This window comes from Oryzias latipes, chromosome 3, assembly GCF_002234675.1.
Source record: "Oryzias latipes chromosome 3, ASM223467v1".
In the NCBI taxonomy this organism is placed as follows: domain Eukaryota; kingdom Metazoa; phylum Chordata; class Actinopteri; order Beloniformes; family Adrianichthyidae; genus Oryzias; species Oryzias latipes.
Genome location: NC_019861.2, coordinates 28,372,078 through 28,384,825, shown reverse-complemented (window position 1 = coordinate 28,384,825; position 12,748 = coordinate 28,372,078). Strand labels below are relative to the sequence as shown.

At 37.5% G+C, this 12,748-nt stretch overlaps 1 protein-coding gene across 2 annotated transcripts in view; it reads right to left on the bottom strand.

Moving 5' to 3' along the window:
• Positions 1 to 12,748, bottom strand: part of LOC101160640 (neuroplastin) — a 34,926-nt gene that overhangs the window by 19,233 nt on the left and 2,945 nt on the right. The gene's annotated exons all lie outside the window — the stretch shown is intronic.

The following is a 12,748-nucleotide window of genomic DNA, read 5'->3' as shown; positions in this document are numbered from 1 at the left end:
AAAAGTTGAATTCTACATCAATGTTGTCATGTTTACATGAGATAGTAAAAGGAGAAAAGGATGAAGGGTTGCTAAAGACATGATCGAAAAGTAACCTTAAAAAACATATAAAGTAAGAAAGTCTGCTCTTATTCATTTCTAGGTAAAATGGTCCAACCTGACAACAGAAAAATGCATGTTTATGGTCTAGACCAGGGGTCCGCAACCTGAGGCTGAGGACCCACATGTGCCTCCTTCATCCATCCATTGTGGCTCCTAAGCTTTAAAGAAAAATGCTAACAATTTAAATAAAAAAAAAAGAAGTCGAAATTGTTGTATAAAGAAAATTATAAAACTGTTATAATTCCATTACTGCAAATATTTAAATGCTACATGTTATCAATAAGCGTATGTATACGTATAATAATGCATTTTTATAAAAAGTGAAGTGGGGCTTAGTGGTTCATTTTTTTAATTTTTTTTTTGGTTCATTGGTTCATTTTTGATCAATAAGAAAATTTTTAGCATTAAAGGTTGTAGACCCCTCGTCTTGTCCTGATACATAGCGCATGCAAGTGTTATTGACCCATCTGCAAAGATTCAAACTTTGTCCAAACAGCAAGATAGTAAGATCCTTAGCAGTTTTCTCAGAGTTAAAATGTTGAGTTTCAAGACGGTGTTTTACTTTGAAAGCAATGGGAAATTCTCAATCTTGTCTAATTAATCCATCAGCAACATCCTACAATGTGACAGTTTTTATCATATGTGCTGCATACTGTATGTACATTAACCAACAAGCAATATCAGTCTTTATTGACCCATTGCATCATACTATTTATCCTGCTGTTATCACATTCCTGGGTTTTATAGCAGAACATGTTAGGTGAGAGGTGCTGCGCAGCGTGGACATGATGCCAGTCTGTCACAGGGTTAATTGATACAGGCAAATTAACAGGTTTACACCCACATCCATGCCAGAAGAAAATTCACTGATTCACACAGCTTACATTTCACAATTCCCAGAAAAGAAACTGAAGGAAGGCAGCTGCCTGCAGATGCTAATGATTCACATTTCTTGACCTATTCTTCTCTGAATCAAGCTAGGTCAACGTGATGTTGTAACGGTTACATAAACCTTTTACTCTTCAGACATGCTGCTTCTGAAGAATGCATCAGATTGCTTTGTTAAAGGGTTTTCCTGAATCTCTCAACTAAAATTATTTATTTAAAGACCCGTCCGTTCATCCATTTTCTTAACCTGATATATCCCTTTCAGGGTCATGGGGTTGCCGGAGCCTATCCCGGCTGTTGGGCGAAGGGAGTGTACACCTTGGACAGGTCGGCAGTCAGGACCCACTCTGATGAAAATTGTGTTTATGGTGTTTTTAACATGTTCTTGTTGCTTTTTACTCATGACGGAGGACATATATCAAGAACATTAAGCTCAAAATTGCATTTCTAAGTATTTCTTTATTCAAATCATTGTGAATCAGGAGGAGAGTGTTTGAAAAGCTTGTATGCGTGATGTAGAAGCCACAATTGGCAAGCCACAAGCTCCTATCTGCTCCATTCTGATGCATCCACTTGCAGACAAATAGATCCATGTACGTCTGTCTTTTTTTCTCATTACAGCTGGAATCTGGCACAAAACTGTACGGCTGGGTAGCTCCAATATTACTTGCCATTTTCTTGTTGCACCAATAATGTTAGTCTGGGGTTGTAAGGGGCTGTAAGCTAGCAGGAGAGTGTATTAACAGATGGATGATGGGGCGGGATTTCTCCTTGCAACAGTTCCCCTCACAACTCAGAGGTGAATTTTTAATGAACTCCTGCTGCTCTGCAGAAAACAACACAGGTTTTTGGATTTTGGGAAAAAAATTGAATAATTATAGTTACAGGACCGCTTAGAAGCCTTTTACAATAGATCAAAAGATAATCGGAGTGGGACTTTTAAATGGATTTTTGCCACAAATATAACTTGAATCCTTTTTTTCTTGTGCCAACATGAGATTTGGGGAAAAACTCTCAGAATTAGGTTAAAAGTATTATCTTTAATCTTTAATCAAGGCTTTGCTTAATTTTCAAATGACCAGTGGATTTAGCTGTGTTAAATGGTTAAAGCCACACCAGATAACCAACACACTGAATGAGTCTTTTATTTCATTATTCTGCCTTCAAATTAACTTTGCAGCTGCAATAGAAAACCTGTGAAAGCACAGGGTCCAGAACACAGCTCTTTCATTGAATTATTTTTCGTGGAACTCGCTGCCTGCCAGCCTCTTATTTGAATAAGACATGCTATTGATTGGAAAATGAAATGATAAAAGCCTTATCCATCCATGGGACCCAGAGGTTTATGAAATATTACCGCAGCCATCTTGCATCTGAATGCTCCGTGTAAAATCTGTGAGTGTGAAATATGAGGGACTCTGAACACCGGAGGAGGGGCTGCAAAGTGGGATGATGACACCCCTGGCAGAGAGGCCCATAAAAGGCGATGGATGTTCTTTCCACTGAACATGCGATGTAGAGGAGAAAGAATCTTTCACAACATTTTGCTAAACAACCTTTGAAATATTAAAACAAAAAAATAGAGCTTTTAAGGTAAATGTAGAAGATTGGGCTGAGGTCCTTCTCAAAGCTGTGCCATTTGCATTTTGCTCTTTCACGATAAACTATGTACCGGTAATTGGACATCTTCCTTTTCAGTTAGTTGAGCGTTTGAAAGAAAACCATTTCCACAACACATCTCTACACAACTTGTAAATCGTTTTTTCTGTTCTAGTTAACCCAGCAATACACTCCCAGGCTTAACGAACCTTAACTAACAACAAATCAGCTAAAACACAATTGCCGTCTTCAGAGAGCTCTGCAGCTTTAGCTTTTAGCCACTTGGGCTTAAGTTGACCCGAACCTTAACTCAAATTGCCTGTGAGGAGATGGGAAGAGACTGTCTATTTTATTGAGCACTGGATTGTGGGTTGTGTTTAAATATGACCTAAAGTGCCGCATTTCTTTTGATGCTCCTCACACTGTTGAAAAGCAAGATAAACAATCGAACAGATAAGCTTGTGTGTGAATGAGGAGATAAGCTGTGGTGCTCAACTGCCAGTTGTGAGGATACCAGTGTTGCTTCAAGTTAGAAGTCATTTAGGCTATTTGATTGGAATTTTAGAGGCAAAAGAAAATAAAAATAAATAGAATGCTTTTCACTCTGACTCCTGCAGAGATTCAAAGAGTAAAAATAGAGATAATTTGGCCTGAATGACAGTATGAATGCTAGTCCTGTTCTCAACACCAGTTTGTGATTCACTCGCTTGTCCCAACAAACTAAAAAAGCTAAACTTATTTAAAAGAGATTTGAAGATTGGTAAATTATATAAGTGAATTTAGAAAAAAGAAACATGTCCAAGGATATTACAGGCTCAGGACTTGTGTCTCTATGCGCAAAGCCTGCAGATATGCGCAGTAATTAGCATTTGTTTCTTTCTCTGGAAACATCTGGGCCTATCAAGTCCGCCACATAATCCCAGAGGGGAAATCCAAGCCTTTACGCCCACACAGTCATACCAATATTTCAGTTCAACGTGCCACTTAGTCTAGGAATGTTTAATATGATTACAAAAAAAAATGGTGCGGCACTTAGCACTAGTGTCATCCATGCTTAAGAGCTCATAATCACACTGGAAAAGCTACTTCAGGATTGTCCTTCAAGATGATGGCAAATTAGATTTAAAAAAAAAGGGCAGATGACTTAATTTAAATTCAAGCTCAGGGCGACTAGAGAAAGACGCACTGAGCAAACTACAGACACCACCAAGCCGATGAGCAGAGAGATCTCTGTGTTGTTTAAACAGGGAGCTTTACACAGGTGGGGAAAACAAAACTCTAAGCATCCAGCTGGTCCTCGAAAATGAGACGTGACAGGGAATCCACCATTTGGACAGATCTCAGTCACCAAGTGACAGAGCAAAAATGCACTTAGTTTGTCTTGGAGAGGGATGCTGAAGTATAAACAGCTGTGTTGACTGGAAATAAGGCTGTTTTTCTCTTAGTAAGCACACAAAGGATTGGTTTTAAGAAATGTGAGCCCTTTTTTGTTCTTTCTAGAGCTAATTTTAACATTTCATGCAATTTAAGCCACAAATAAGGTAGATACTAAAATGCATACTCTAATAGACTTCTCAGAAGCGAACCATCCTCAGTGTCTGGTGGCCAACTCACCCTTCAATTCGGCAGCTGATTAAAGTATTCAGCATAAAGGCTGTGCTTAATGCTTCAGTGACATCTGCAGATATGTGGATTAGCACTTTGAGCACTGCTAATTTAAGTGTGCAATCTTGGTTATAAAAATAGTTCTGAAATTATAATCAGCCTTACTGTATATGCCTTAGTATGATACTAGTAAACAATAGCGGGGCAAAAAAAAAATACTATCAAAAAAAATATTTGAGGAAGATCCATTATGTTCTTTCAGTTTTCTTATATCTGGGAGCAGTGTTAAAGAATTAATCAAAACCGTCTTATGGTCAAAATCAGGGTTGGATGTATTTCAGTACGACTTTCCAACATTTGTTTTCCCCTCAACCCCCAAAATGACCTTGTTTCCATTTGCCACACGTTTTCCGGAGGATACTCTGAACCCCTGATGTCAGTAATTCTTAGACTGTAGCTGGACAACTAGGCCACTGTGGGGTCAGTACAGCACGCCCCAGGGTTGGTTGTCTAAACATTTCTTGGTGAAATTTGCTAGTGCTTCTGCTGCACTGCTTATTATGATGCTCAGGAAGTGTGTTTTAGTCTGTGAAGGATTGTTCCTCTCTTCTATCACAAAGGACATTTTTTACCTGGCAGCAGTGGATGCAGTTTGTTTCTTCTACATAGAATCATAGCTGTAAGGTGATTTTATTTAGTGTGTAAAGCTCTCAAAAAAAACTGGCAACAAAGAACTTAAATATTTGCTAAATTTGTAGGCATGACAAACCCAAGGGAGCAACAAAACAGATGACCTGAACACCAAACACTTAAATACACTGAGAACAAATTAACTGAAATCAAGACAGCTGTGAATGATTGGCAACCTAATAAACCTGGTGTTACTGACCATAACATGACCAATGCCAAGAACAAAACTGAAAAACCAAACTAAAGTGCTCAATCCTCACAAAAATGGTGTCAAATAAGCTTTTTTAATCAGGGAATGCTTTGACTGTCTGGGAGTAATAATGTGGAATTTGTCACATCTGTCTTTTTAACAGTGTTTACTCAGTTTTGTGTACATTGAAATTGGGGATTGAGTTTCTTGTCTATTGTTCGTTATAATTACCTTTATAGTGATTAGTAATCAGAGCCTCAGTAAAATTGTTTCACCTAAAACTACAGATAAACCTTAATGGCGGATTTACACTGGTCCATCTCCAGTCTATCTCTGTTGCTTTATGTGGGGAGTCTCACAACTTGCAGTTTGTTTACGTTGTCTCCGTTGTGTGTCTGGTCCGTCCACTTCCTCCTAGCTCTCTGAGGAGTGGCCTTTCCTGCCACCCCCGTGTCGAGTAGTTGTATAGTAAGTTTTATTTTGAAACCCAAAACCTGTTTCCCATTTCTTTGGCTTGTACATGCGACATGCGCATCAACTGACTATAGAAAGAACTCCTGCGTAAAGCTTACGTTGCGTTGCAGAAGGACAGACGTGAGAGGCAAACATGACCGAGGTGATGTAAACATTACGATGGATTTAAGGACCTTCTATTTTTTTGTGTCAACACAACAGACAAGCGCCGTAGATGGAAGAGTGGAAATCAGTTTTTCCAGCAGGTTTGAAAGGCCCCGCTTGTTAATGATGAGCCAAAACTGATAGCTATCACACAATACCTAGGGAAGTTAACCAATCACAAAATAACACAACTTAGAGGGGGTGGGGCTACGCTAAAAGTGTTGTCACAAACAGCAGGGGGAAAATAAAAGTACATTTAAAAATTGTTTATAGGCTTTATAGGCTTTACCTTCACACATCAGTAAAAATAAAAAGTAGACATGATTAAAATTTGTTCATCATTTGGCCTTTTCAAAAGGGGCCATTATAGAATAGTTGATATATCTTTTTTCTCAAATTTAGTTTCACAGAAACAAGAGTGCACATGGTTACAACTATGACATGTGAACAAAGAAAAGAAAGAAGTCATGAGTGGATGGTTAAAGCACAAAATCAATGGGCCCATCAAAAGTGCCATACTTTCCTTGGAAAGCTCTGCTCCCTTTGACACATGCACAATAGCTGTACGAAACAACCTGTAGTTTTCTCTGATAAGCTCTCTCCAAAGCTGCATGAAATTCACAGTCATTACAAACTACATCCTCTCCTCGTGTGGGTTAGAGAGGAGAGCTCCCCCGAGGACTGACAACAAGCCACACACCATCACCGTGCAGCCACAGAGTGAGTCAGCTCCCTGCCTTCAACCTGGATACCCGTCAGTCCCACAACACAGACAGAGAAAGCAGAGAGTAGGAACCCCCTTAGGGCCAACGTTGGTTAAGGAGTGCACGTATACACACGCGTGTGTTTGCTAACGTGAGTGTCTCTTTGCTTTACCTGAGCGACGCAACAATTATGAACATCCTGATTAGATCATTTTAGTAATTTTACAATGAAGTCATCTATTAGCTCCTTTTAAATTTTAAGGCAACAAACTTATTTTGTACTTTGTTAGGTTCATGAGTAAAAGAGTTTATTAATTACTTTTGAATACATGTTGTTCAATTGCTTTCATGTTGTTGTTGTCGAGATCTTTTTTGGGTTCAACTAAAATAGCTCTACCCTGGGTGCTTATTTGAAAAGCAATCTTCAGCTGGTTTTTGAAGGTGAGAATAAGGTGGTGAATGTGAATATTTTATAACTTCTTACGTTTTACAATCCTTTGAAGACCCACTCCGAGATATATATATATATATATTTCTTTTCATATCTTACAGGGATTTTCTCCCTCTAAAACTATAGCATAGTATATATATATATATATATATATATATATATATATATATATATATATATATATATATATATATATATATATATATAGTATTACTGTAATCAAAGTGTAAATCAGAAGCAGACAAAAAAGGGAGTTTGAAAAAGAGCTTATTTATGATGTAGAAAATTCGCTGGGCGGGCATCGAACCCTCTGCTCTGAGGTCTCAGCAACGAGGAGGGGAAGAGGGGCTGGGTTGCTACGCACCAATGGCCCCACCCACAACTCAGAGGTGACACCACGTCCTAGAAAATGAGTTTTTTATTTTATTTTATTTTGGGCTAAAACAGCATCATAATTTGAAGACCACTGGGAAAGCTTTTAAAACAGATCAAAAGATGATCAAAAAGGGTCTTTAAGAGGATGAACACAAAGTGAAACTCTGTTATAAAGAAAAGCGGAAATTAAAAGCCTCCTTCATTTCACACTGATGAAGTGGTTTACTTTGATCAAACAATTGATTTCTAAGAATGTGATCCTGAGTTTCTTGGTGCTTACAGACGTCCGTTGGATCTGCTGTCACTCTAAAGGATCATAAGGTCAGACGTACTCGGAAACAGTATCCGTGTTAACAAGATTAGAAGAGTGCCAAAGGTGGTGTAGTTTCAGAAAATCTCCCTGACCAACACAAGTCTCTGCTACTGCCAATGACGAGTAAATGCCCCCCTATTTAACTGTATGCACATTTTATTGTTTGGGCAAATGGCAGAGAAAAGAAAACAGAATATCAACTCAAGCATTATTTTGTCGTATTCTTACCACATGTATATGTTAGATAAAATAGAATTTGTCCATTTAAGTCCCACTCTGATCATCAATTGATATATTTTCAAAGTGTTCCTGTGGTCCTATTTTGAATACGCTGTTTTTAGCCACAAAAAAAAAACCTGTCATTTTCTAGGACATAGTTTCTGCTGAGCAGCCAGAATTGTGGGCTTAACTGTTGAACTTGAATTAATAAAATTGTTAAAAATCGTCCAAACTGTTCAGTCTTCTTTTAAAATGACCAATTTAGCTGTTTTTTTGGCAAGTAGTGACAATGAAGAAAAACGTTCCATAAAATTCAGACTATAGTCATCTTTTAAGTCTATTCAATCAAATCATTGATTTAAACCCATCCTCAGTCAAACCCCGCGTTTATTAACATATAACTGTTTAGTGTTTGCAGAGCACTAAGATGCTTTTTTTAATAAAGTGCATCTCATTCAATAAGTGAAGTTTCGAAATAAAATGTAAGGTTTAGCACTATAGACTCCACTTAATATAGCTCTCATTATGCATTAAAATCATGACAAGATGTTGAGCCAAAAATAGGTACCACTCCAGATTCTAGCAAGAAGGAATGAAAAAAAAAGCTGAAAGGCGACTTCATTTTGTCTCCTTAAAGTGCTTGCTGCAGTTTGCATGTCCCTTTGTAACATATGAGCAGACAAGTTTGATTATTGTCAATGTGAAGGCTCAAGTGTCATTAGGTGTCCAAAGCTGCAGGCCCACAGCAGGCAGGCTTGTGTGGTACTGCAGGCAGAAGTATCTGCAAAGCTGTGCTCTGGAAACCATTATTTTTAATGGCTTATGTTTTTCACTGGCTTCAATGGCTCAGTGACAGTTAGTTGTAGCACTGAGTAAGCAACACCTAGTTTAGCAAGCTCAGGAGTTTACATGGCCACACTAGGTTTCTAGAACTAGGAACTAGTTGCATTCACAAAACCTGATTTCTGGAAATCATCAACTGTGGAACCGATTACTAATGTGATTTCTATTTTCATCTTACTTTAGAAAAAAGATATCTTGGTTTTATAAAAACTTTATGCAGTGAAACAAACTTAGTCAAGAACGTAAAACTAGGAGAAATGTATAGCACCTCATAAACATCCTTAAAGTCCCGATTATCTTTTGATCTATTCTAAAAGCGTTCCCAGTGGTATTTTATTACGATTATGCCATTTTTTAGCCAACTATAAAACACCTGTACTGTTTTCTAGGACATTGTTTCTGCAGGACAGCAGGAAATTCATTACAAATTCGCCTCTGAGTATTGAGCAGGACTGTTGGCATGGAGTAAGTCCGCCTACTTCATCCACTATCTTACAGCTCCTCACAATCCCAAACATTACTGGTGAACAAAAAGATGCATCAGAATGGTAGTAACTTGTCCATCACACCTACAAGCTTTGTCCAATGTCTGCTCTTGATTCACAGCGATTTGAATAAAGAAACACACAGAAATGCAATGATAAAATTAATTTTCTCTATATATGTCCTCCATCATCAGAAAAATGCCAGAAGAACATGTTAAAAACACCCAAAAGCACTCATTACAATGGGTCTTTAAAATTGCCTCTTCGGGTGAAAAGGTGTGTCTCACAACAGTGCCATCTCACTGAAACATCCAATAAAAGAGGTCACGAAAACAAAGCTGCATGAATAAAAAAAAAAGGTGTGATGTGACTTATGGGGATTTCTCTGTGGACCTCTTTTCTTCATTTAAAATGTACTGATATAATAAGGACACGTCTGTACGGCTCCACCTAGCCCGCATCCTGTCTCATCCAGCAGCTCCTTTTCTTTGTTAAACACCTGTGCCCTTCTAAGACACCCAGAAGGAGAAAGCAGGTTAAAGAAATCAACATTCTTTTTTCCGATAACAACCATACACCAGCTTTTTTACATCTTTAACCCTGAATAAAAGAGTTAAGTTTCCTGTTCAGTAAAAGTGAAAGAAATCAGCTTTATCCAGAGACTTGAATGTTACTAGAAATGTGCACATTATACACATCAAACATCCGGTATTAACAAAAACCTGAATAAAACCACATAATTTCATCATGATGATTTGAATTTGACCTGAACAAATTCCACAAAAGACAATGGAGATTTTTGTGAACTCATTTTCCTCTAATAAACCTCTTAGGTTTGCTGCAGGATCTTCTTAGCCTTTTGGATTTTCCCTTCAGGGGTCACCACAGCAAATCAGCTTTACATAGGTCTGATTTGCATTTTTGGTTTGGCAAAGATTATACGTCGGATGCCCTTCTTGATACATCTCTCTGCATTTATCCGGACTTAGTACCAGCACAATGGGCTTTGGCCATGTCTGCATTTTCTACATTTTCGGCTGCAGGATGTTCATTCTAACCCTTGTGCTATCTTAGATGACCCCACCCTTACATTGACGTGTTCTTCCTACCATGACTAAGGTGGATAAAGGTGGAAAGATTTCATGTAATCCATGGACACCAGTGAAGATCACAAATCATTGAAGAAAAAGGGTTCAGAGCACTGTCTAGTGGGTCTAGATGACCCAACTCCCAATGTTAAAGTGCCTAGGATAGCACAAGGGTTAACAATAAAAGCTCTTTAAACAGTAGTTGATGTTGAAAGGGGGATGTTAATCAGTTTCTCCAGCCGTCTAATTGCAGCCACTATGTTGTACCTTTCCAGTAATGTAGTAATTGTTATCTTTGCTACTTTCATTTCACTTGGTTGGCACGTGTTGAGTTTAAACAGCACTCCTGTTGACATACATAATTTGATTTGATTCGATTTATAGGTTAACTTTAAGCATTGAAAATAACAGAATCACACAATAAAAAAATACAAAACATGGATTATTTTAAACTATTTTCGGATATTATGTAATACATTTAATTAAAGAAAATAAAGAAAAATTAACAAAGATGGAAGAAGATGACAGTCTTCTTTACCATGAATAGACATTTTTGCAGTAATGCATAAACGCTACATACGATTCTCTAAATTTCATCATATGTCAAGTGGAGTTTGATTGTTGCTTGAAAGGCAGTCGGACGAAAAAAATGTATTTAATCCCATTCCTATAGTTGCCCATAGTTTATTTTCTCTTTGCACATTAATACTATTGAGGAAGACAACTGTTGTTGCTGCCTTGCATCTGCTGTGGTGACATTTACAATTCAAGTACAGACTTTTCTGAGTCTCAAGGTTTTTCTTTTTCTGATGAGTATGGAGATCTCGTAATTCTTTACCCAAAAATTCAAGATAAACATTTTTTCTCATGGTTTTACCAGAGCTTAGGTTTGTCTTTTCAGAATTTCATTGAAGCAAAAATAGAAAAATATCTAATTTATTCAAACTCCTGATCTAGAAAAATCAATGATTAGTTTTGCAATGACTAATTCGTACATCCACAAATCCTTAACATGTCTATAGTTAGGTTTTTCCTGCTTTTAATCAAGGCTTAGGTAAATCCAAAACATGTCACTGCATAAGACAGTATAAAAAGGTCCGTTTTTAAGAGGAGAGGGGCATTAAAGTCACCAGCTTTATTTTGCTGGTAATATTTTTGCCTGTTCCTCAGATGAGTAGAGCAAATTAGATTTAAATCCCAATAACCCCTGTGTGGGCTAGAAATTGTCTAATCCCATCTTTTAATCACACCAGCAAACACTTTCTATTACTCTTTTCTAGGTCAGTGTGTGGTTCTTCAGATGAAGCTGAGGCCTGAGAAATGTTTCTTACCTGAGAAGTCTATAGAAACAACAGAAAAATTAAAAAGTGTGATTTATCACACAACGAAGAAGCGATAACGATTATTCCTTAACATTATGCTAAATTTAACTTTATCATTTTAGAGGAAAATACAAAATTTTGTAACTATATTCTTTAAGGGCCAAAATTCAATAATTCATTCAATCTATTAAAAATGCAAAGGAAATAGTACGTATTTAAAGTCATCTGTTAAAAAGTTGTACCCTGAAAAAACGTATAAAAACAGCCCCTCCCTTCCAAAAAAATAATATAATCTCTATTAAAATCGATCAATGTTTAGACCTTCTTTCTGCATCAGTATGAAATATCTCTGCAGTGATTTCCATCCTGCTTCTAATCAGAGAAGGCCATATTAGATTTCACAGTGGGCAAGCATGACTCAGTGTAAGAGTTTGGCTCAAGTTCTGACGTTTATTTTCCAGACTCGCAAATGAACCTTTGTCCGAGCCTGCCTGAAACATGATAATGGCCGTTCTGCTGTACCAGGCTTGGGGACTGGTTTAGACATGGCAGCAAAGAGTTGTTTTTTTACACTGTGATATTGGTTTCTGTCTATGTTCACACTGAACCAGTTTTAAGTTCTGTTAAAATTAACTTTCAAGAAGCTGTTCAATTAAAATAATAAAAAAATAAACTGTAATGGTAATTAATTCAATTTAGGTTAATTCATTCTGCAGATCTTTTTTACAACCTAAACATTTTCTGATGTATGATTCTGACAAAGATTAATTAAATTACAGAGACTTCTTCTTTGGTCTTTACATTAAAGACCCACTCCAACGAAAATGGTATTTTTTTTAACATTTTCTTGTGGCATTTTCTTTTGATGGAGCAAGTCTAAAATTGCTTTCCTAAATATTTCTTTATTCAAATCATTGTGAATCAGGAGCAGACAAAAAAATACTGTTTGAAAAGGCTTGAAGGTGTGTTGCAGAAGCCTACAACACCAAGCCACTAGCTCCCTGCTCCGCTCCATGCCAATGCACTGAAGATAAATAGATCCATGCACATCTTTGTTTTCCTCTTCTGAGCTGGCATCTGGCTCCAAACTGTACAGCTGGATAGCTCCAAAATTGCTTGCCATTTTAGTACAAAGCTGATGATAGGTTGAGGTTGTGAAGGGCTGTAAGCTAATGGGAGAGTGTGTAAACAGATGGATTATAGGATATGGACCAGACTTACTCCACAACAAGGGTCCCACCCACAACTCAGAGCCG